Source organism: Folsomia candida, unplaced genomic scaffold (genome assembly GCF_002217175.1).
Source record: "Folsomia candida strain VU population unplaced genomic scaffold, ASM221717v1 Fcan01_Sc080, whole genome shotgun sequence".
Lineage (NCBI taxonomy): Eukaryota > Metazoa > Arthropoda > Collembola > Entomobryomorpha > Isotomidae > Folsomia > Folsomia candida.
Genome location: NW_019091272.1, coordinates 41,841 through 69,130, shown reverse-complemented (window position 1 = coordinate 69,130; position 27,290 = coordinate 41,841). Strand labels below are relative to the sequence as shown.

Here is a 27,290-nt window from a genome sequence, read left to right as displayed (position 1 = left end):
TAAATTTAAACATATTATTATAGCCTTAATTGATTGGTTATTTTAGATTGATCTTTGATTATTTATTCGTTAATTTTTATTATTAATTTTAAGTATATTGATGGTTACGTTATTTTTTTTTTTTATACATATAAAATATGTATATATATATATATAGATATTTTTATTTAGTAATAAATATATATATTTATGCATATGTATATACTAATATACTCATATAAATAAATATATATAAATAAATATATATATATATATATAATTAACCATACATATGCATATAATATATATATTGCTACACGTTAACCTCATTAACGCAAAAAAAACATTAAAACATCTTATAATGTATTAAGAAAAAATTAATAATGTGCCTGAAAAAAGGGCTATTTTGATAGAATAGATCATGTATTTGTACCTTTATTTATAAATAATAGAATTACACTATTTCTATTAAATTCAAAATTTAATGTTCATTTAAACTAATTTATAAATTTTATGAGCCTAGCCAATCACACACAATTAATATAAAGGTAAGCTAAATAAGCTAAAGGGTTCATACCCCTTCTATAAGAGTCAAATCTCTTCCTTTTTAATGTTCTTTAAAAATTATCAATTAACATTTATAACCACTACATTTTTAGGCACTTTAATGGCAGTATCGTCTAACTCATGAATTCTTTGTTGAATCGGCCTAGAAATTAACCTAATAAGATTTATCCCTTTAATTTTAAGAGACCTTAATTTTAAATCTACAGAGACAGCAATCAAATATTTTTTAACCCAGGCGGTCGCTTCTGTCATTTTAATTACAGCTGCATCCTTTACAGCCCTTCAAATAAAAAATTATTACTTAGAAAGAATAAACTTTTTTTTATTTTTAGCCCTGTCTATCAAAGCAGGCCTAGCCCCCTTTCACATCTGATTTCCTCAAGTTACTGAATTCATCTCTTGATTTAAATGTTTTATCATCTTCACCTGACAAAAAATTGCCCCATTCATATTAATTATTAATTTTAATATCAGTGTGTTTACTTATTTTATTATTATTATATCAGCAACTGCTGGCGCAGTTGGAGGGCTAAACCAAATAAGTAGAAAAATTCTATTAACCTATTCTTCGATTTCACACTCAGCGTGGATACTCATACTAGCCTCTTTGTCTTTAAAATTTTGAACTTTTTATTTTTTAATTTATTTTTTTGTTTTATCACCAATCATTTTCGCTATAAATTTTTTAAATTTTAAAAAAATTAAAGAAATTAATTCCTCTAAGATTAATCTTAAAACGAAATTAATACTAAGAACTTTAATTATATCACTTGGGGGGCTCCCCCCGTTCTTAGGGTTTTTAAGAAAATTAATCGCCTTAGCAGTAGCTGTAAAAACTTTCCCCATAGTAATTATAATTACATTGGTTGCGTCTTCTTTAGTTTCACTTTATTTTTACACTAAAATATTTTTTAATTCTTTAACAGCTAGCCTCCCTGAAAAAAAAATCTCATCGAGTAACAAAAAAATTAATAAATTCATCATTTTCTCCCTAACCGGAAATTTAATTTTATCAAATTTAGTTTTATTAATTTAAAGTTTTAAGTTAATAAAACTAAAAGCCTTCAAAGCTTTAATTAAGATGGGAGCCTTAAACTTTAAGTTAAGAGCTTAACGCCACTTTAAGATTTGCAATCCTAACTCATAATTGAATACATAACATTATAATAAAAGAGTACACCACTCGTAATTAAATTTACAGTTTAACACCTAAACTCAGCCATTTTATTTATGAAACGTTGACTTTTTTCAACCAACCACAAAGATATCGGAACTATGTATTTAATTTTTGGAGTTTGATCTGCTATGGTCGGCACTGCATTTAGAGTTTTAATCCGCCTGGAATTAGGTCAACCAGGTTCTTTTATTGGAGACGACCAAATTTATAATGTAATAGTAACAGCCCATGCTTTTATTATAATTTTCTTCATAGTTATGCCTATTATAATTGGGGGGTTTGGAAATTGACTAGTTCCACTAATAATCGGCGCCCCAGATATGGCGTTCCCTCGAATAAATAATATAAGTTTTTGACTTCTTCCACCTTCATTAATCTTACTTTTATCAGGAGGACTGGTGGAAAGAGGAGCAGGCACAGGCTGAACTGTGTACCCCCCTTTATCAAGAGGCATCGCCCACGCTGGGGCTTCTGTAGATTTATCAATTTTCAGACTTCACCTTGCTGGGGCAAGTTCAATCTTGGGGGCAGTAAATTTTATTACAACTATCATCAACATACGAGTTGAGGGTATGACTTGGGATCGAACTCCTTTATTTGTTTGATCAGTTTTTTTAACCGCTATCCTTCTCCTGCTTTCCCTTCCAGTTCTTGCTGGAGCCATTACAATACTTTTAACAGATCGTAACCTAAATACTTCATTTTTCGACCCTGCCGGGGGCGGCGACCCTATCTTGTACCAACACTTGTTTTGATTTTTTGGTCACCCAGAAGTTTATATTTTAATTCTTCCTGGGTTTGGCATAATTTCACATATTATTACATTTGAAAGAGGTAAAAAACAAACTTTCGGTCAATTAGGTATAATTTACGCCATAATAGCAATCGGTCTTCTAGGATTTATCGTTTGAGCACATCATATATTTACTGTGGGGATAGATGTAGACACTCGTGCTTACTTTACAGCCGCCACTATAATTATTGCCATCCCCACAGGAGTGAAAATTTTTAGCTGAGTAGCGACACTTCAAGGAAGAGCTTTAATTATCACCCCAACTTTAATATGAGCCATAGGCTTTGTATTTTTATTTACTGTGGGGGGTCTCACAGGAATTATTTTAGCTAACTCTTCACTTGACATCGTACTTCACGACACTTACTATGTAGTCGCCCACTTTCACTATGTTTTATCTATGGGGGCTGTGTTTGCAATTATAGGAGGCTTAATTCACTGATTTCCTTTATTTACAGGAGTAAATTTAAATCCTAAGTGACTAAAAATTCAATTTTATACTATGTTCATTGGGGTTAATATAACATTTTTCCCCCAACACTTTCTAGGACTAAACGGCATACCTCGACGTTACTCAGACTACCCCGATGCATTTACTACTTGAAACGTGTTATCTTCGTTAGGAAGTTACACCTCAGTAGCTGCCGTTATTCTATTCAGCTTTATTATTTGGGAATCTATTTCGACTGCCCGTCCTAGAGTCCATAACTTTATTTACTCTTCATCAATTGAATGACTTCAAAATATACCCCCATCCGAACACTCATACTCGGAGCTATCCTTAGTCACACATTTTAATGTGGCAGATTAGTGCAGTGAACTTAAAATTCAAAAATGAATAATTTATTCTTTTAAAAATTGCAACTTGAGCGGCTTTAGGGTTCCAAAACGCTTCTTCACCTTTAATAGAACAACTAATCTTTTTCCATGACCACACCCTAACAATTTTGATTTTAATTATTTCTATTGTAGGATTTAATTTATTCTCGACCGAATTATGATTGTTTTACTATAAATATGAAGGACACATCAATTGGAGCCGGTGGAGTTAAAAAAGGTTAAAGTACTTTCTTGCATCCCTACGTACTGGTCAGTATTAAAAAAAAATATTCGTCCGTATGAGTACAGTGGTAGCAAAGACGACAGCATAATGGACAACTTGACCAATCGGTATCCGAAAATGCCTTCCGTTGCAGAAATACCATGCGTGAGCTATAAACATCCTAAGTTATTTAACAAAATATTTAGCCCATATCATTAAGTACTATTTAAAATGGGAAATATTCATTCCTCAGATTATCCACCGTGTCATGGAATTTATCCCAACATCCGCCCTTATCGATCTGACTCTGGTAAACACAACGTGGGGAAGGGAGGCCAGGAATCATCTAAAATCTCGCACCGCTCTAGTCCTCCAAACAGAAGAAAATCATTGTCAACGTATCACCAACTATCTGGACATGCCAGACTGCCGTGAGACTCCGAAAAGCGTGAAATTTACCTTTTACAATGAGAACAATATAAACCAATTCTTCTCCCACTTTGATCAATTTTCTCAGAAATATTCAAAAATTGTTCAAAAACTCAGTGTTCGTTGGGTCTTAACTAACGGAAAATATGATTCCCACCAATTCTGGAAAATCTGTTCGGGCTTTGCAAACATTGTTTCCTACAAAATATGCTGCTCCCCTTGCTTAAAGAAAGATTTTACTGACACCGATTTGTCAAATATTTTAAAGGACCGGGACCTAATTCCTACTGGTATAAGATTCCATAAGGTTAGCGATCTGAGCATAGATATGGATCTGATCGGGACTAGTAATCGATCAAACCCTGGGTATGATTTATTCAAGAAGAGGCTATCATGGTCTAAAATGCAAGAAGAGTGCGGGCCGTCACTCAAGACACGCAGCTGCAAATGACGTCATCGCTCGTGCCCTAAGATCCGCAGAAGTTCCCTGTATCAAGGAGCCCCCCGGTTGTGCAAGAGCTGACGGTAAACGACCGGACGGACTGACCATGGTCCCTTGGACACGCGGAAGATCCATGGTCTGGGACTTCACTTGTGCCGACACCTTTGCCCCCTCCTACCTAAGATCGACAGCAATACGGCCAGGATCCGCGGCCGAAACAGCCCAGGAGAGGAAGAATAAGAAGTATGACTTTCTCCGTGACCGTTTTCTTTTCGTTCCCGTAGCAGTAGAGACCACCGGGGTTTGGGCAAATGAAGGACTTCGCCTCATCGAAGCAATTGGCGAGAGGATCGCCACAACTACGGGAGAAGGTCGTGCCAAAAAGTTCCTCATTCAACGAATTAGCGTCGCCATACAACGCGGAAATGTCTCTGCCATCCTCGGAACGCTTCCCCCAGGCAAGAAGTTGGAGGAAGTGTTTAATTTATAAACATTTTGATTGTCAGGTTAGGGACAATTTTGTGACGCCGTTACATAGACGAGAATTTTTTTGTGGTTATTTCAAAAACAATTTTTTTTGCGGCATGTCGATATTTTTGACATTATTACTTGTATGAACTAATTACTGTGATGTGAATAAATTCGTTTTATTCAAGAAATACCTGGTTAGGGAGATTCTGAGAGCATTTCCAAATTACGAAAGGCTTGGGTTTTCCGACGCATTTATAGTTGGTCAGTACGACGATCATTGCTGGCTTTTGGATCGAAAATATTTATCAAGTTTCTCATTTTCATACAGGGGTTTTGATAAGGATACTATTCCAATGGAATATAAATTGCAAAGATATCTTCCACCAAGTGTCGTAACCATAGGTAGGCTCCAGTTACGACAAATCACTTGCCAAACGAACCCAATTTACTCGTTTTTAATAACCAGATTTGCGCACTGTTTGAATACACTGAAACTAAATTTAGTAAACCTTGCACCCTCCATCTTTTCTTTACCAATACTACCAAAACTGCGAAGTTTGACAGTATTTGGACTTCCTGAGTTCGAGTTTAAATCTCAGGCTGATAGGTTCTCCCTAAATTTTGCTCAGCAGTTTCCACAGCTTGAAAAGTTACGTATTGTCCAACATCCAGAAACCCTTTTCGTTGGTATCTTATGTGATGTGGATTTTTTTTAAAGAATTGTCCCCACCCTGTATCAAACCTTGTTACATGAGAATATTCGGAGTTGCGATACTTTACGAGAGCTAGAGATACCACTCCCACTGTGGAGTAGATTTAGGTTGTATCCAGTGACACGAAATATTAGAAACCGCGAAGAGAATGATAAATTTGAATGGATAGATAGTGAGGAGTATTTTAGCAGACTCAAGAAAATTTTTCCTCTGGCGGATCACCAATTTATGGATCCGGTTTGGAGAATGGAGAGGCTGAAAAAAATTAAGAAAGTGGTAAACATGGCGACTAGCTTGGGGTTTTCTGAAAAAGAGTTGGAGAAGGGGCTGCAGAATGGAGCTGTAATTAATTGTAACGTCGACCATGGGATGATAGATACATGATAATTTATCCTTTAACCAATTTATACTGATAATTTTACCTTGCAAGGATTTCTATGAACGTGATGATGCAATACAAATCTATGTAGTGTCGATGCAGAAAAATATACCTTACCTTAGAGTGAAATTTCCAAAAAGTAGGGTTGGGAGTAGTTATAAATATCTTCAGAATAACCAAAAAAATTTCTACAAGCTACATAATTTGACTTATCGCCATGATGATTTAAATAAAATAATAGCTCTATATTTTAAGCAATGATTGGTTAACAAAGTGCTATAAACAAACTGCAAAAAGTGTTCAATGAAATAATTCGCAAACATTTGTAATAAATACATGTACGCACATGTAAATCGTATGAGTTTATGAAATTCTTAACAGAAATAGCCAATCATTTCACTAAATCTAGTATTGAAAATATGTTTCCCATTAGATACCTCCGAAATAAATTGTCCTTATTTGTTTATTTATCTACTTTATTAAGTTACTTATGTATTTAACCTGCAGTTATGATAAGCACTCGTTTCTTTACCCTGACATAAGTACACACGATAATTTTGTGTCCATCACAGAAAATAGAACACCTGTAGATACTTTCATAAATAGTAATATAATATGTTAAGCATTTTGAAAGCGAATTTATAAAGGGAACGAGATAAAATTTGGATTTTCCCCGATACCCCACAATGTTAAAATTTGGATTTTTCCCGATACCCCACAATGTTAAAATTTGGATTTTTCCCGATACCCCACAATGTTAAAATTTGGATTTTCCCCGATACCCCACAATGTTAAAATTTGGATTTTCCCCGATACCCCACAATGTTAAAATTTCATTTTTCCCGATACCCCACAATGTTAAAATTTGGATTTTCCCCAATACCCCACAATGTTAAAATTTGGATTTTTCCTGATACCCCACAATGTTAAAATTTGGATTTTCCCCGATACCCCACAATGTTAAAATTTGGATTTTCCCCGATACCCCACAATGTTAAAATTTGGATTTTCCCCGATACCCCACAATGTTAAAATTTGGATTTTCTTAAATTTCGTAAAGTTTGCAAACTGAAATTTCGTAAAGTTTGCCAAAATAAAATATCGTAAAGTTGCAAAAATGAAATTTCGGGATTTGTGTTTGTGAACGACAGTGTGATAGCATATGTATGGGATGATCTGATTATTATTGTGAGTGTGTTGTTTGATTGCGATACTTGGATGGAAATGTAATTTTGAGTGCAAATTATTATTTTCGAACAAATTAAGATAATTTTCACGAAATAACTTAAATTTTAATGAAAATTAAAATTTTTACTTAAAATTTAAGGTTTGTATCTTATAAATGGTGAAATGGCAGTTTAATGCAAGGTTGGAAAGGAGGTGAGGGTGGATTTGGAGACCTGTGGATTTTAAGAGGAGAGGATGTTAAGATTTTATTTTAAATCACCACATCCGAGTCTAAGGGCTATTATATGAACATATTTTTATTTTGGAACAACGTTGCTAAATATTTTGATCTTTGTAATGATTATCTACATATAAGAAATATTTTTACATACTGCTATTTCACACATGATTAACTTTACTGTAATTTATTCAAATGATTGCGATTTGCAAGGGCTAATGGCCGTGTATTCAATAAAGAGATACATGCAGATTAAGATTTGAGAATTTTTTCATGTATATTTTACTTAAGTTAATACTTACTTGGCGATATGGGTGAGGAATGTGCGTAGAAGAGGCCAAAGCTATAGAGGAAAATAACACTAATTTTAGCAGAGACATGATATATGTGTGCAATATTGTCCTTCTTGAGAAATCGCAGGATTTGTGAAGCTGTACTTATCACTTTGTGAAACTGGGAATGAAACTGAGTCCAAGAATATTGCAGAGGTTACATTTTATACAAGAGTAGACGGTTGGCTACGTGCAGCTAGATTGTAAGATGTGGAGACTGAAAAGCCGGTTTCAAAGGGTGAATAGCACTGACAGTGGCCACGGAAGGGTTGGGATATTAGCATTGTGGGATAAAAGGGGGGACTTAAATGTATGCATAAGATGGGTAGATGATAGAAAACCCGTGGGGAAATTGTCCCCACGCTTCCGCGATAATACAGTGCACTGTGTGCATTTCCTTCCCAACCAACTATATACAAATAGAAACATGTGGCGGCTACGTCATTTATGCAAGTTTTATAAGTAACAATGACAGAACAAAACAATCCACTTTTGCCTTTGCCTACGCGATCTTCAAAGATTCAGGATCAACATGCCATCGGATCACCATGCCATTAAAAGCTGGTAATTTAGAAAAGCGAATACACTATTTTTATCATAATTTCATTGGCATGGCCAATGATGTTATCGTTTTCCGTGTGCTCAATAAGCTGTCATTGTTGTAATAAGTTTTGCGTGAGGCAGGACAATGTACAGTCAAAGAGACATTGATATTTAAATCATGCTGGTTTACTTTGCATGTTTTTGAAGAACCGTAAGTATGCCTCAAACATGTAAAATTTTGCATAATCGCAACTAGTTTTAGAACCGTGAATGAAAGTAGTAAACTGGGATTAGGCAAAATAACTTACAGACCAGCCACGTTGAAATACATAAACTGCATCACTTGTTCCTGGAACTTGTCAATAGTGTGCGTCCCTACTCGTAGAGTCTTACGAAATGGTTTCCCGGGGTAGATTTGTCGTCACCAACGAAATACTAGGGGACCCAGCTAACCCCGGTGATGTGAAAACACTGAAGACGGTTGTCAGGAAAACGTTTGTTGTGTTTCGTTAATCGTCGATGAGAGATGCAAGAAGATGTTATGGCAGGGAATGGTATCCCAAATTTATACTGTATGTATACATAACTTGTTCACCTTTATCATAGCACGTTCTCATTTTTGCACAATACGGAAACATGAAAACTAAAAAAAATATATTTTACACATGTTTTACTCTAATGCAAATTTGTTTATTGGTCGTGGAATTAATGTTGTTGAAAACAGGCTTTTCAACACATATCTGACTATAGAAACTGGATGTAGTTGTTCGGTTTTAAGTGTCAAAATTGAACAATGGGATTTCTTGGACCAAATGTTGGATGGTTGTTATACAAATATGTAATTGTTGATTGTGCAGTTACAAGTTAAGCGTCGAAGAAAGAAAATTTATAGCAAAATCAACCATACGTATTACATATAACTCTCAGCACAAATTTTGGTCACTTACATAACCACTCCGGAGGCTTTACTGATTTACACCGTTTGTAGATAATAAACTGTTTCTGGAATTAGTTGGAAGCGACTTGATAATCACCAAGTATTGAAAATTTGGATATAAAATATTTATGTATTTCAGGCAACGTGACTTCCGGCATATGCACACTTTGTATAAATTGGTCTCCCATATTTGATTTGGCATCATTGTGAGACAGTACGACACACTAAAATATTTATTGATCTAATAAAAAGTTTGAAATGGGAGCGCGATTAGTTTACCTCCTTGCAGTCTCTGGAGCCTTAACGCTGGTGCGTGGAACGTGTTAGGCTAAGGGTATGCAACAATATCTCCTGGAATACATAGGTGACCAGAGTTCCACCCCTGGAAACCATTCTGCTATAATCAACACAACGATGGACGGCAAACAAGAGTTGATTCCACCAAGATATCCGGAATTCGTCTTCTTCAATGTAATGGGCTTGTAAGTCAGTCATTGCTAATATGAGTTTCCGTTGTTTACCACTACCATGAAATAAAATGGGGCATAAAAGTTTGTGATTTTTAATGATTAGTTTTGCAATATTATTTTGTTGAATACTACATAAAACGACACAAACCTGAGATTTAAGTGTTACAACCTCCAACACTGAAAACTGGGGATATTACGAGATGTATAAATTAAATTTTCGGGAAATATCATAAGGAGTAATGCGACTTAATTTTAAATCTCAGCTTTAAATATATACTTGCTAATAAATACATACATACATATCGTCGTAGAGATTATAAAAAGCTCTAAGTGCACCCGTGTTTCAATTTTAAGAAGCTCTAAGTGCATAGCAAAAATTATTTAAAATACGCATTTGTACAACCCTAAAATTAAATTGTGAATTATTTGGGCGAATAATACTACATTAATACTTTGTAAAAATAATTCACAATTTAATTTTAGGGTTGTTCAAATGCATATTTTAAATAATTTTTGCTATGCACTTAGAGCTTCTTAAAATTGAAACACGAGTGCACTTAGAACTTTTTAGAATTTCTACGACGATACGGTAGTTTTTTTAAAACTAGACTCTTTTTCCTATAAGACATGCATACAAAAATGGATCTAATTTGTAAGAAATATCTATTATATTCATGTTAGATGGGAAGTATCCCAAATGGGGGCCAACGCTAAGTATATCTTGCGTGGAATTGGGGATATTTGCGTACCTATTACTGCCGGGCCAAATGAGCGGATGATCGCTACCCGTTATGGGGATCCGCATCAGATCGAGAAAGAAATCCATCTCTGCGAATCCTTCTATTATAAAGGAAGGCTCTTCAAGGCAAGCGGATCAACACCGTCTGTGTTACCACCCATGAAGGTATACTCGTTCCACTTCACGGGGAACTATTCTAGGTTATTTTCTGGACTTAACTACACGGGAAACTCGACCTGCTTAAAATCTCAGACAGATGGGAGGGACTGGGGAATTACGGATGACAATATTTTTAACGGTTTGATCGTACGAAGTATCAAGAGTGGGTGCTAAACAATTTGGAGAAGGATTATGTACCACATAATTTTTATGTTGAGAGGATTCTTTTGTTTGATAGATTTTAGATTTTGGACCGGTGAAATGTTAAACTTTTAAATGAAGGAAAACTAATTTTTATTTCTGTAGTATTGTAAGAAATGTTTGTTTGAAAAATAAAATTGTTACATAAATGGCTTAATAGTTTACGTCCTGAGGACAATGCAAAAGTTAGGGTATTCTAATTACAAGACGGACAGCTTTTGCAAAAATATAAGTAGTCTTTCTGCATTTACACGCTGTCAGAATATGTTAAGAGGAACAATTAATATTCCCAATTTTTTAGTTGTTGTAAAAATTTAGAGAAATAGAAAATAAAAATGACAGGTTTAAATGTTATTAATTGAAATAATCAAAATTAGATGTGATTGTAATAATTTTATAAGAGTGAGTATACTTCATGATCTGCATACATAATTACGTAGACACTAACATTGAATTGGATGCATATGTGATTTTATGCATATGACAGCCTGTGAGAATCGGAAGAAGGTATAGTTGCATAGTTCGAGATACGTAGGAATTGTTCAAATTGATTTGTTAAGACATAACTGGACGAGGTAAGTATTATATGGAAATAATTGTGCAAGATTCATTCCTCCTCGGATTTCTGTTCCAGATAGAAGACGACTCTGAGACAGTCGTGATTCCGATTGGTGGCCCCAGCCTGGTCGAAATGCTCTGTCCATGTGGTCTTACAATGCAAGTGTTTCTCGTGTAAAACTGGGATTTGGACGAGACATATACCAAAAAATCAAGTAAAAAATCACAAGCAACGTTTCTTTTTGCACTTTTCCTAATGCGCAAATTTGGACGAGATATGACGTGACGAAGTGACGAGAAACCGGCCTCCCTGCGAAAGCGTCACTAACAAAGGAGACGCTTGATAGTTTGGTCGTCAATGGAATCAGAATTGGAACACATTTTGTGAGTTCTCAATAGCAAAGGGGATAAATGTTCTTGGTTTATCTAAATGTGATGTGTGGTGGAGAAAGGGGAAAAGATGACTGAACCTTGATAGTGAAAAGTTTTAGTTATATCTAAGTTGGGTTAAGGGCTGGTTTGTAAAGATGGGAACGGATGGGCAGAATTTTATTTACGTGATGGTGTGAGAAATGGGAAGCTGGATTGTTTTTATGACAGAGGATAAGAATGGGGGATAAGTAATTCATCCGTTATTGTGTGAGAGGTTGGGCTTAATTTGTTAAGAAGATTTTTGTCCGTTATGTATTTACACCACTTTAAAGAATAGGGTTTGTGGGTTTTGAACCTTTCTGGGATGCATATGTATGGGTGACCAAATTTAGTATTCCCTATAGTACTTAGGAATCTGCCAGGCCCCCTTCAGGGCCCGGCCTCGGCGATCCTATAAAATTTTACATATATCTCTAGGAAGTTGGACAGTTGGGCGGAATTTAAATAGTTGATTTTATAAAATGACTTCCGACCTACCTATTCAAAAAACATTAATTATTTATTCCTGTTATTTATGTACCACAATAAATCACTTATTTAGTAGTATCTGAGCAAATACTACCGGAATGATTCAGGCCAGCTCAAACGCATATTGAAAAATTTTAAGGTCAAGTCTGAAAATTGCTGTACTATCTCGATTTCGACATGATGTGTAAATGGGCTGCCATTCTGGTGATAATTTGTTTCAAATTTTCAGGTTTCAATTTTTTGATCAAAATGGGATTGGCTTTCAGAAAATTTTTAAAGTGTGCCGCCACATGAATCCACTGTAAAATGATGAATGTGTTCTTCACGTTATGTATGCGCACCTATATACAGCGCAACCATTCTTAACTTTATAAACTTTACATTATTTATTGGCGCTCTTAAGGTCTTCTTCTCCCACATCTAACATACCCAGTAGTACCCACGCGGTTTGAGAACTATTTCCAGGGACAAACTTATCAATGTTTATTTCATAGGAGGCCACACTTTCCCCCCAACCGCCGTCCTCATTTTGGACGCTTTTGAGCCACTCGATCGCCCTCTGGACGGCTACCCCGTCATGGTATTTGGCTCCAGCCTCGGCTAAACCCCACAAGGCGAGGTGCGTCCCGTAAAGGTGGTTCATCCCCCATCTTCCCCACCACTAGCCGTCGGGGCGTTGTCGGGCTAAAATGAATTTCACTCCCTTCTGTATTGCGCCACGTAGTGCGGGGAAATCCGAGGCTATGTATGGATTCCTGAGTGCATGGGCGAGGGCGACGATGCATCTCCCTGTAATATCGACGGTGGGCGCATCCAGGAGCACGCCGGGATATTCGGCTACCAAGGGAAAACTTTCAAAGTAGTAGTGAACATTGTCTGCTTCAAAGGCACCCCATCCTCCGTTTACACTCTGCATGCCAAGGATCCATTCGACCCCGCGGGAAATGGGGATTGTGTACTTGGTTACGGCAGGGAAATGGTTCTGAAAGAGGAACAGGGTTATGTTGATATTAGAGCTTTATATAATTACTAAATTAATCCTTCGATATACATAATCCATCCATATTTACCAATGTAGTTAATACGTGGATCGTAGTTATTGTAGAGAAGGCCTTCTACATAAAACCAAAAGTAAAACTGAAAAAAGATCTACATCCATGCCGTTCGTTTCTGCCTTATTCATAGTCGTGTTGAATGTGTAGCTCAAGCTCCACGTATTTTACTCTCTCTCACCAAGATTGGAGATTCGTTATGATTTCCAAAAATTCTTAGGCCAAATTAACGACTCATGTCAGACCAGGCAAGAGATTAGCGTCCCACCATCCCGCCCACTGTAGTTTAGAATGAAAGTATAGAAAGATACATATCGAGGATGATACAATCACGTCACTAATTTTACCATTGCCTCCCCTGATAACGTTGCCACAATACAGTTTTTAATTATTAATTATTGATCCAAGGAATCAAAACAATTGAAAGAATAAGAAAGGTATAACGCAAAAGTCAGCCAGAAACTGATGATATAACCTCAATAAATTTTGGCCCCCCCTTGTAACGATGTCAAAGGCAACAAAAACATTTGAAAATTGTTAATCAATGGCTTTGGTTAGTCAATTATAATTTCACCCCTCACAGTGAATAAACATCAGCATTGGTAAAGATCTGTATTCAATGGATACTATCTATATGAATACCGATGGCAGGAGTACACCTAAGGATTAAGTGAAAAGTAGTCGAGCTTTCTCGGAAGGAGAAATTGAGGACTAACTGTATTTATTCTATATGTATGGAAACCTGAGCTCGGCTAATTTCCAATTCCATGAAGTTCAAACTAACCTGATATCGTATCATTGAAATAACCGTAGACGAGGTGCCGTCCAAATCAGGAAAGTGTGGATTCCCTAATTGAAAAGCCCACCCACCTGGCCTCAACAGAGGTCTCTTACCACCCCAGTGACCCCTCAAAGTTAGTACTTGCTGCGTTGTAAGCCAATCAAGCCCCCTCTCAATGCCAACCTGGGTAGCGTTGTCAGTCTGGTGTGATTCCATTAGAGTAGTCACAATGAATGCCGTGTCCCAAATTGATGACTCAAATAGTGTCGAGGTTGCTTCGTCAATTCCTTCAATTTCTCTAAGTCGCAGCGCTTCTCTAGCCTCTCGCGCCTTCAAACTGTTCCTCAGGCCGAGTTTATGATACATAATCAGGAACATTTCGGTCGCCGTGCCGGATCCGAAGAGTCCCCCGACCGGGTTTGTCATATCGTCCAACTCTTTGACCACCCTCTTAATCGTCCACGCCCTCACGGCTTGCGGCACTAATTTATCCAACATTCCAAGCAATGGCATGGCTCGTCGGAATATACCGTGCAAATAAGAATTCTGAAACGGCCCAATTAGTGAATTGTCCAAAACGTGATCTTTGTTGATGAACAGCTCGTCAAAATCTGTTAGGACGGGAGATTTCTCAGCTACATCGACATATCTGGAGGTCAGCATTATCATAAATCCCAATCTGATAAAACTTCCGACACTGTAGGAACTAACGGGAGACCATGGTGGGATTAGTAGAGCTTCCAGCGGTACGGATGGGATAGCTTGCCAAGATATAATTCTGGTCATGGCGGAATACAGCTTTAATACTATGTTCATCCGCTCAGCCCCGCCGTGGCGTAATATCCGGTCACGGGCACGCGTGAGGAGGGAAGAATTTTTTGACACGCCCATATGCCTCAACGCCATGTATGCCTTAACACTTTCACTGAGATCGAACCTATCCTGGTGAGCGGCAATGGACCAACCGCCATCGGTTAATTCTATCCTGGTGAGATAGGTGATGACCTTTTTTTCAAAGTCTGGACGTGGAGGTTCCCCAATGAAGCGGAGTGTCATGATGAGCATGGTGATGTCAAAGGTGTACTGGGTACGTCCGTGCCATAGTTCCAGTGACCGATGGAATTTTGATCGGCCAAGAAGGCTTCGGTGCCACGGAGGAGGGCGGTGTGAAGGGGGATGTCTATCAGCGATGGGGACAGGGAGGTGTCCCAAGAAACTTGACTCATTGTTCGTGACGTAGGCTTGATTAGTGGCGATCCTATGCTTGTACGAATTCCCTGTTACAGCGGCAGTAGGTTCCTGCAGATTAAAGGGTACATAAATATGAAAAAGTTTGTAAATTCAAAGGCACTCAGGGGTACCAGATTGACTATGTATGTCCCCAAAAAATTAGATTGGTAAAATTTTGCATAAAATGAGGATAGAAAATGTTTGCACACTTGCACATTTCTTTATATAGGTGTGGCAAAAAAAAGTTTTGGAAAAATTGGATAATTTTACCATACAAGGGATATATGGAACCGTCATGTCCGTCCATTAGTACGTCTGTCTGTTTGCCTGTCTCTGGGATAACTCTATTTAAATTTATCCGATCGACTTTAAACTTTCACCATATACGTATATAATGGACAAAGTTAGGAATTTAATTTACATATTGTTCAATTTGGAAGATGAGCCAAATCAATACAGTTGTTCGCCGTTGGGGGTGATGTTGGTGGTGGGGGTCACATGCATCAAAATTTAAAAATAATCTTAGAAATCTGAAACTTCTTACCAGGGTAACTGATGCCTTCTAGTAAAACAATATGAAGTGAAATTGCGAAAGTTGTAATCTAGGGGTTAGGTTAGGTTAGAGGGTCCTATGAGGACAACGCGTACTGATTTTGAAAAATCATCCAATCAAAATAAGATTTGGTATGGAAGTTAATAATAACTCATGATGAGGGTAAATGATGTGAAATTGGGGAAATTTTAACCAGAGGGTTTTCACTGGGTGACCCATATCGATTTTTTAAACTTATCTAATTAACCGTACCTGGCAGAGACGGTAATGCCATCTAACAAAAAATTTAACATAATGCTGGGGCATATTAAGATTTTTTCAAAAACGTTTGTAGCCCTCATTTTTGGTTGGAATTAACCCATAATTATCTAACCCTACGTGACATAAATTAAAACCACATTAAAAAAAATCAACTAAATCTAACCATTAATCAACTTTTCCATCAATTACAAAACCAAAAAAATCAATCAATTAACTAAAAAAACCCCCCATCCCAATTATACAAAAACAAACCTCTTTATTACCCCAAAACCCTTAAAAATCAAATCAACTTAATAAAAAAAACCCTTTTTAAACCCTCCATTAATTATAAACTAGAACGTTTCAATAAATTTACCCCACCCTACCCCACCTAAACTACATTTTTTCCCAAAAAAAAACAAAAAAACCACCAAATTTAAATAAACTAGCCAAATTAATTACAACCCAAACCCCCCAGCCCGAAATATAAACCCTAACCTAACCAATTTTTTCCAAACTACATCAAAATTAACCAAACCACCCTCTAGATTCCCCCTTTCTAACACAACTAGGACACGCTTTCCCCAAATTTCTAGGACACATTTTCCCCAATTTCTTAATCTAACCTAACCTTCGCTCGCTTCGCTCGCTTAATTTACATCAATATCCCATTACACCACATGTTGTCACAGCTATATTAAATCTTTTAACCCTTACCTAGAGTCTAAAACCCACAAAATCACGCATACCCTATGTTTTACACGAAAAACCCAAAAAAAACCCAACCTAACAACCAATTTCCATCCCTTCACCCACCTTCCCACCCCAACCTAACCTCACACAAAAGTAAGACACACCCTAAAAAATACTCTAAACCTAACCTAACCTAACCTAACCTATTTCCAGCGAGTATTGGGAACAAAGACGGAATTTATGTATTGGGACGATTGGGAGAGAATATATTCTAAGAGAGCGGGAATTGTATAACGATATGCCACGAAATTTTAGACATAATGCCAAATTTACATATTTTAATAAACGGTTTACTTTAACTATGAATGTATTTGTATGGATTCATGTATAAACGTGTCCACATGGATTGAGCCGCCATTGCATTTCGACTTCTTCTATGTAAAAGGTCTACCAACTTGTGTTACAGTCGTGTCAGACAATAATTAATAGTTGATATGAAACTCATAATCAGTTTTGGAGAGCTAAGCACATTATCCATTATGGTTGGATTAGCAGGATGAAGAATTCAGACGTTAGTGCTATATGTTTAGTATTTATCATCTCTAAATATATGTACATATATATTATTAGAATTAATATACATATAATATACATATTAATATATGTATATGTATAAAAACTTGAAATATTTATCCTGGTCGTGAATATCAAATTTATTCCTTTGAGTTCTCTTCTAGTTGGGGGCCTGAACAAACTTATTAACGTTCTGCAACGGACGGGACCAGCTCGTAAGACTATGGTTAGTATTTTATAATTAGACCCTTTTTTCCTAACAATTAAATTTTCCCACTGATTTATTCCCAAAATGCCTCATGATGCAATATTTCAAAATCCACTGAAATTTTGAAAATTTATCAGCAAATACGAAAAATAACTCTTATTTGAATTTTCGGTGCATTTGCCGTTCTGATGTCGGCTATCTAAAATTTGTGAAATCTAAAAGGTCTAATTTTTATGTACTGACCATAGGCGGCACATCGATCCCGGAACTCTGTCCCAGAATTCCCATGACAAGCGGTGAACTTCCTCTCGGGAAAATCGCTGCAATTGATGAAATGTCCGCCTTCTCCATCACACGCGATATTCGCTTTGAATCAGAAATCTCTATAAGGAATTAAAATTTAAGGGATGAAATTAGAAATTGTTAATTATTGGGATTTAGTTAAAATCATGTTTCTATAACAGTATGTCCCCCTTGGACGGAAACGGCAATCAGCGTCATGATGATAATGAGGGCGACCTTCATGATGAATTGTGTAGGTGTAAAAGCTAAATTTGAAATTTGGAGAATAAAAAATACAAATAAAAATTTACGAAAATTTGTGAAGTTATATGAATATGTTAACGTACCTTGTTGCATGGAGAAGACAGAAGATGAGTTGTTTTGTATTATTTTATTTGTATGGGACTATACTTAAATTACGTAACGCAAAAATCGGATTTTTCCTACCCCCTCCCTCCCCCCTTTAACATGTGTAACAACGGCACGATATCATTGGGGCCATGACCCCCTGCCCCCCGTCCAAGCGTTACGTAATTTAAGGACGACCCCTATGGTGGATCAGTGTGTGAGCCTTGATTGAAGGGAGAAATGTGAAAGTGGATGAATTTTATTTTAATACATACCTTTGGAAACTTGTGGTACCCATAAATATTTGTGACCAACAGTGTCCGTATGCATTGATAAATGTATGTACGATGTGCCTTGTTATAAAAGAGCCACAAGAATTGTACTTTTTTGTTATTCAGAATTGAACTTAAGTCGTATTTATTATTTTATTTTCACAAATTTTGACAATTTTGAACATTTCAGCTTTTAAACATTCAACGCAATGCCAAGCATGTTTCTCACCAATATTTCATAAGTCGTGTGTTTATGCTCCACTCCGTCTGGAATACACAACAAAAATCATGGTAAGATCACCAGCTTGTTTGCATAAATTACTAGAAATTTTGAAAAAATACCATATGGAACGTAGCACGCATTGTGAGACGGATGCACCTTGCCGACAGTAACGGTTCGATTTATCACAACCCGACCAACATAATAATTCTCGCCACTCGGATCCCTACCTAGGGAATGTAGAAAAACCTCCAGTGCAGCCTCATATAGCCCGAGTCAGTTTGTATATACCCTGTTGTCTGCATCATATTGACTCTTAAAATCATTTTATGTCCTGAGAAAGAGTTAAGGACCAGCTATATCAAATTTCAAGAAGATACGACCATTTCTGAAAATCGGTATGGATCACCCAATATGGTCCTCCAGTTGAAAAATTTTCAGATTTTACTTTATCATGTAAATGTATAAATATATTGGAGCTAGCATAGTGAATTTCAGCTCGATTGGATGATTTTGATAAATCGGTATGGGTATGATCAACCACTTGACCGATCAAGCCCATCTACGAACTTAGCCTTACTTTTTCAGTTTTTTAGCGGCGTGCAAAATTTCAAGTCGATAGGTTGAGTTTAAAGAGAGTTATCGCCGTGACAGACAGACACACAGACACACATCCACACAGACGGACAAGGCGGGTACATAAGCCCTGACTCGGGCTAAAAAGACGATTTATCAACCAATTAAAATTTAGTCGTAAAAAATCAGTGTACTCCAAAAAGCAAAATAACAGCATAAAATTCCTGCTTTTTGCTGGTCTGCTTTTTTGCTGCCTGCTTTTTTTGCTGTTTTGCTGTTATACAGTTATATACTAATAACACGTCTCACTTCTCCCCATCTAAAGAAAGAAGCAAAACAGCAAAAAACATCACAAAGTGACCTAGCAAAAAAGCTGCTGTTTTCAGCAAAACAGCAAAAAGCAGAATGCTGTGCTTTTTTGCTTGGGAGTACACTGTAAAAAATAGTCGATTTTCATCTGTTTACAAATTCCATGGTAAAATTAATAAACCTTAAGGTGACAACAAAGCTAACCTCCTATAATTGCATGCGCTGGTACTTGTCCATTACTGGACGCTACCCAGCTTAAACTTGCCGAGGGTGCGATTAATCCCTGAAATTAATCGGAAAAATTTAATTTAGTTAGAATCAACTTTATTAAAATTTTAATTTAAATAAAATAAAATTGTTATTGTGTTAAGTAAATCCAAAAAGCAAAACAGCGGCAAAAAACTCCCGCTTTTTGCTGGTTTGCTTTTTTGCTGTCTGCTTTTTTGCTTTTTTGCTGTTATACTGTCTTATACTATGTAATAACACGTCTCACTTCTCCCCGTCTTAAGAAAATAGCAAAGCAGCAAAAAAGCATCGAAAAGCGATCCAGCAAAAAAGCTGGTGTTTCCAGCAAAACAGCAAAAAGCAAAATGCTGTGCTGGTTTGCTTGGGAGTACACTGAGGAAATCTTAACACAATAATGCACCTCATAATCCGGCTTGCTAACTTCTTTCCCAGCATACGCAATATAGGCAGAGGTATGACCGACATGAAATTTTCCAGGAATCTGCCCGCCTGCATGGGAGGCTCTTGCGATGTATAATTTCTTCCCTGAATCGATACCTGCTTCTACGGCGAACTTGGGGAATGATCCCTTCGTCATGGGCACCCACTGGAGACCCCTCGGCTCTGCTATCGATACTCGAGACATGGTGACAACAAATTTTCTTTTTTTTGCAAATTTTCCGAAATTTGCAAAATAGTATTTCAAGTGCCAAAAATCAGAGTAAGACTGAATCCATGTTCAGGCAGTTCAGGCGTGGTTTAAATAAGTTTTTTTTGCATGATTCCAAATTAATTGCCAGACTGTGTGTCGAGCATGATAGATGATAAGCTGGAGGGCGTTATTTATTAAATGACACATTTTTGGGATGATTGTCATGAGTCATAAATATGTATGTACAGCAAATTAGAGTAAAATAAATACACATATTTAAATACGTCATCCATCCTGTCGTTTCTAGAAAAACCCAACCCCGGGGGTTTTTCTAGAAAAACCCAACCCCGGGGGTTTTTCTAGAAAAACCCAACCCCGGGGGTTTTTCCGGGGTTTTTGGGGTTTTTGTTGGTTTTTGGGGTTTTTGAGGGTTTTTGTCAATTTTTGGGGTATCTTGACACCAATTTCTAATATTTACATATTACATTAATTTTAAGTACATTTTAGGAATCAGCATGAAATTCTGAGGATTTTCATGTGTGACTTGAACTCTCAACTTAAAAGTTCATCTTTTACATGTAAACCAAACAGGAAACTAGAATTTACATTTAAATCCTTCAAATTCACTTCAAATTCAAGTCACACATAAAAATGCTCAGAATTTCATACTAAATCCAAAAATGTTATTGAAATTGATCTAAGATGTAAATATCAGAAGTTTGTTTCAACCCGCCCCAAAAACTTACAAAAACCCACAAAAACCCGCAAAAACCCCATTTAGAATGGGGGTTTTTACGGGATTTGATACCCCAAAAACCCACAAAAACCCGGGGTGGAGTACCCTGATGTACATATTTTATAACATACAGATTTGCGGGTGACACAACACGACAAAATTTATGTATATGTATCCTCGCAAAAACACCAACTTATCATCAACGGTTTCCAAAATAAATCCTTAAGAAAATCGAAATGAACATTCTCACCAAATTTCAGACAGAAATTTCCCTTCCATCCAAAATTTTCAAAAGTGCCAACATCCTCTCAGGAGCATACATTTCTCTCCGGATTCTACAATTTGCAGGCTTTTTCCCCTACTTCATCACACCCAAGTTTTGCCAACCTGACCAATTTTACTTCACTTATCATCGTCCCTTCTAAAAATGTATTGTCTCATTATGGCTACATGTCATAATTTTAATCCCCCACATCCCCATGGTAATCTCCTTATTTTACGGGTCCCACCATTATGACATTGCTGTTCAAGAATTTTCTCACGGTGGCGTCAATACATTCTTAATTTGTGACAAATTCTTGGAAAATTCTTGGGAAATCTGCTCCATTCTACATATGCCGTGCCGTGGCTCGCCTGCACTTGCTAAAAAGTCAGAAACGTTTTATCCGCTACACATTTATGTAGATAAATGTGTACATATGTAGATTCCCGACACCCCGAATTTGTACAGTTTTATTTAGTTAGCCTGAATTTTATTCAGAACCACAGCTTTAAATACATAGCTTTATGTGGTATGCTGAGTATCTATTTACATACATGCATTTCTATGAGGAAGCTGCAATTTTATAAATTTTGCATTATAAAGACATTCGTAGGTGGCTGGCAATCAATGAAGTATGTAAACCACCAAAACTGTTGTTACCCTTAATATTATAAAATCTTATAAACTTTATGGCGAATTATGATGTGTGAAATATTTTAAATAAATTTATTGATTAAATTAATTACGTTAAGTTAACTTGTGAGAAAAAAGTTAAATTCAGAGCCAAGGGCCTTGGTTTATCAGGATGTATTACGTAAACCTGTATTAATACATAAATTGATGTCAGGGACATCTTTATCATCATAAAGTCCTTTTGTTTTTTTATGGAATATGAGAAACATGGTATTAACATATTTATGACGGATACATAGTAATAACCAGGTATATTTATAGGTATATTTTCCAATTTCTATATTTGCTTCGTCAGCCCGCAACTTAAACTTTGTTGACAAAAAGTGTCCACGTGTTTCTCCAGAAAATATGGATGGCCCCTCATCTTCTATGGTATATCTATTAATACGGTGGAGTTTTTTGTGTGGCATTCTTATGGCGGGCAGGCCACGGTTTTAATATATAAACCATACCCCTGTGTGTGGCCATCCATGCTCTATGGTGTTCATTGTATTCCAAAAAGCAAAATAGCAGCAAAAATCTCTGCTTTTTGCTGGTTTCCTTTTTTGCTGTCTGCTTTTTTGCTATTTTGCTGTTATACTGTCATATACTAATAATACATCTCACTTTTCCCCATCTTAAGAAAGCAGCAAAACAGCAAAAAGCATGAAAAAGTGAGCCAGCAAAAAAGCTGCTGTTTCCAGCAAAACAGCAAAAAGCAAAATGCTGTGCTTTTTTGCTTGGGAGTACACGGATGGTGTTTCTCACCTACCCCTTCATCCGCATCAAGGAGGTGTCCGCAGTCGTCGCCCAGGGCAGTATTCTCTCATACCATACTTATATGAAGGTTTTTACAATTTTTTAATTACTGAAAAATTCATTTTTTTTTAATTTGACGGATTATTTTACTAGAAAAAATATTTATTTCTATCACATGGCTATGAATCAGTTCAAAATAGTGCGCGGTGCAAGGTGAGATGATGATGCTCAGCTCATGCGCTGATTGGCTGAGAGTCGATTAAAATTTGTTGATTTAGTTATTAAAAATCTCAAAAATGATCCAAAATATCTGCCATATTTAACTTCGGAGTTTATCATTCTTTTCGTTGGGATAAAGCTTGCTGGTGGTGTGGTTTACCTGGGAAGTTGAAAAAACTCGCACCTCCGTAAGCTAAGTTTCATAAGTGTATGTTAAGTTACATATCGTCGTCCTAATTATATAACCTGCTAAGTGCACGCGACTCTTAATTTTATAAGCTGGTATGTGCAATGTTATGTACATGGCACATACCAGCTTATAAAATTAAGACTCTCCTGCACATAACAGGTTATAAAATTAAGAGTCGCGTGCACTTAGCAGGTTATAGAATTAGGACCACGATATGTCATATGTAACTATGTAACTATCTGTATGTACATATGTCAGGTTCCTGAATAAATATTAATTTAGTGTCATTCTTGCGTGTTTATTTTGCAAAGTATGTTCGTGATCTAAATCAATATATAATAATCAACGGTGATGGTAATTGTATCCGTTGATGTCAGATTAAATACTTGTGCATGGACGTAGCTGAATTAACTTGTGAATTTTTTTGAGGTACCTCAGTATCCAAACGATTTTATTAGCTTTGCAGAAAAAATTCAATTTCATACCAGAATATCTACCATAATAATTTATTTTTTTATTGATTCAGTTAATATTGCGGTGAATATTTTATAAAAGGATAAAAGACATGAAGATAATTAAATACGTCATCTATTCATAAGGTAGAATTACGTAGCTGGACATACGTCCGAATTTAGGTTATGGATGACGGAGCCGTTTGGTATAAAATGGCAACATTTTTCAACACATCATCATACCAAGAACTTTTTCAAATTATTCAATTATCTTTAATTCTAAGTATCATTACTTGTCGTTCTTGCGGTTGCAGTTGCCGGGGTAAGTGTTACATTTTTAGTAATGTAACGAGTCACACGATGCCCCATTAACAAAATTTTCTATTTCATTACAGTGTCAAGCCACCCCGACGGATCCGGAGGAGCGGCTGTTCTTTTCTAACGTACCAATCCCAAATAATCGAAACATGTCTCTGGTTCCGGTATCTTGTCTGATGTTTAACGTATTGTGCCCGCCTGGTTTCCGAGGTTAATTTCTTCGTCATTGGTTTCCTAAAGAATTTATGTTATATATAAATATCTACATGTTATGTATGATTGGGATAGAAGTTAAACGGAAATTAATAAATCTGCATATGGTTGTACAACTAACGCTCGGAATAAATTAACTTACGAACTTACTTTACATATGATGCTGGTGCAAGCATTGTGGTGATTCCGCCCGGTTATAATATGTTACCATCTTATTTTTAGTGTCCGGAGTTTCAAAATCCGGATTTTCTGAGGTGGATACGAGGTTTGCATATGTACTTACATAGATATGTATTGGTGCAGTGAGGGATATGTTGAGGCAAAGTTGCAATAACTGGTTCATTTCAGTATAATAATTTGTTACATTCTCGTGGTAGAGATATATGTACATAGTCGCTCAATATTTTATTTGTACCATTTACTACATATGTGCGTTAAAATACTGGTAAATTGTTCAAATTCCAATATGCCATCTCGATAAAGAGAGTTATGTAAGTATTATATAAATATGTTTCATAACTATTGAACTGATTGATTTTTTGTGAGTTGATAAGATAATTGAATTCCATTTGGTACATATGTATTATGTCACTGGTGATGGAGACAGATTTTCGCACTATTTTTATATCCAGAAGTTATGTATTTGTGGATTTGTCCCCAGTCGTGGAATTACATAGATTGCTACTATATACGTAACCATCTTGCTTAAAAATTCTCTTCTGTTGTCATGGAAACTATAAAACTTTTAATTTTCGTTACCCTTTGTGCCTCAACGTTGGGAGGAGTGGTTCCAATTAATGGGGGCAAGTACATTTTGGAAACGAGGGTAACCTTGACTGGAATTTTGAGTGTGAAAATAACAGCAGAAACGTTGGGATGGGTAGGCTGGGGAATTTCCCCGGGTGGAACGATGTTGCGTGGATGGGTGGATTTAATGGAATCACGGGCGAATCGTATATTGGGGTTAGGATTTTTAAATCTACTTCCCAAAATAAGAGATTGCTTTAATTTCATTAATTTCAATTATTCTTTTAACCATTTCATTTTAATTTCCTTCTTAGTTATATGTGGTACTAAATTTTGTAACATTAAATTAGTTATTATTTTAATTTTAGGATCGATACGCATCTCACCCCGGACTACCCGATTTAGACCGGGTGCAAAATGTTGATCTAGTTTCTGCCTCGGAAAATTCGACTCATACCATGCTAGAATTCACCAGAGCCGTTGACACGGGTGATGTCGATCAGGACATCAAAGTTGAGGTGAGTAGTAAATTGACATAAGTCATTATTTTGTGCACTGCAAAAAATATTAGCAAAAATGCGGGGTGGATATCTGGCTGCACCACATGGTGATAAAATTGTCACCGCATGGTAAACAATTCACCCCACATGGTAGTAAATTACTACCGGCTGGTAACAATCTTAGTCACACTTTTGTAAATAATTCTTGGAACTGTTTTCACAGAGAGTGGAGTACATCAGTGGTGGATTGTGTTGACATGGATTCATCAAACCCCGGCAAGGATGACGGTTTAACTAAATAAAATTTATGAATTTGTGAGTAATGTTGGTGACCATGTGTCCCATTCTGCGTCGTTACTTTTTCATGTAGAATGAGTAGTTATGAAAGCCATTCTTGATTATATATACATATAAATTTGTAGATGTATGAACAAATGTATGCATCTACTAAAAGAGGAAGACTCACGTAAATTTATAGTAAAGGAATTGGTTGGAGTTGTATTTACTTTGATTTACTTGTGTAGCTAGGCGTCATCCATAAATTATGTCACGGAAAACCTCAATTTTTCAGACCCACCCACCTCTCTTGTCACGGGTTACATCCCCTTTTAACATGTGGCGCAAGTTAGCATGTCACAAAATTTCTTTACCCTCCCTTCCCTCTCGTCTGTGACATAATTTATGGACGGACCCCTATGTATTTCAGTGTCTAACTTTTAGTGACAATACATATGTTAGAGAAATGAAAGAGGATCAGTACAGAAAAAAAGCTAAAGTGACACATCACAAAGTATTTTATTACAGATTGCATGCATTTTTAATGGATTGGTATAAAAATTCTGGGTTACCAAAATGTATGTAGGTAAGCTAGGATTTCATATTAAAAAAAAATATTTAGATACTTTTTGTTTCTCCAGAAGCAGTTATGTAATCATAAGGTGTCACCTGTACTTATAAATTTGTTGTGTAGTTTAATCGAGCAATTTTTAAAATGGTTTGGCGCAATCAGTGTCATTCTTTTAAATTTGTGTATGATAGCCTACGTTAAAGTTTCGTAACTAAATGCGTTGCGCACAAAGGACATATCCCCCCATTCCCATGCATTTACGTCCACTGATCTCAACTGAACGAAACTTTAGGAAAGGTACAAAAAGTTTTTTTTTCATTTTTGGAACCGAAAAAGATTTTTAATCCCTTTCTGCTGTGGAATGAAAGACTATAAAAACTTATTTATAATTTATTTAGCTATGTCATCTAAATAAATGGCAGGATTAGGTTAACTGCCACTAGGGAAGATCCTGGGATGCACCGAACTTGACCAAAATGTCGATATCTAGACCATTAATAGATATATTCAATTCAAATTTGGTGTAGGGTTGACTTATGACATTAGCTACGGCACGCCATAAGCCATTTGTTGATTTACATCCCTTTTACACCACCACACCCACTTTCTTCTGAACATCTGAAATTACACTTTTCCATGCTACTTGGGTGTGGAAAGCTGATTCTTTTCCACATTATCTTGATGCTTGTCTATCCTTGCAGTGCCTTTTCTTCATTTGAGTACCTTCTTATAAAATATCCCCGAAATCATTCGATTGGGGGACATTGAAGGAGGTTGCGGAGCGTTCCCTCACGAGTGAGAAAAATGAGTTTTTTCGACTTTAGGTACATGCTTACAATTTTGCATGGTAACAGAAGCCCATATGAGGTCAAAAGATGAAACTTTCTGGAAAATGATACTCATATATGAGGGGTTCCAGGACGCC

The 27,290-nt window shown here is 36.4% G+C and overlaps 1 long non-coding RNA gene and 1 pseudogene across 1 annotated transcript; one reads left to right on the top strand and one right to left on the bottom strand.

Moving 5' to 3' along the window:
- Positions 1-1,558: 1,558 nt before the first annotated feature.
- On the top strand, positions 1,559-3,504 carry LOC118433731 (annotated as a pseudogene).
- Positions 3,505-23,780: 20,276 nt separating this feature from the next.
- Positions 23,781-24,595, bottom strand: LOC118433732. The gene is made up of 2 exons (XR_004833539.1): positions 24,422-24,595; positions 23,781-24,292 (listed from the first exon to the last, which is right to left on the bottom strand). It is a non-coding gene; the product is annotated as an uncharacterized LOC118433732 (long non-coding RNA).
- Positions 24,596-27,290: the final 2,695 nt, after the last annotated feature.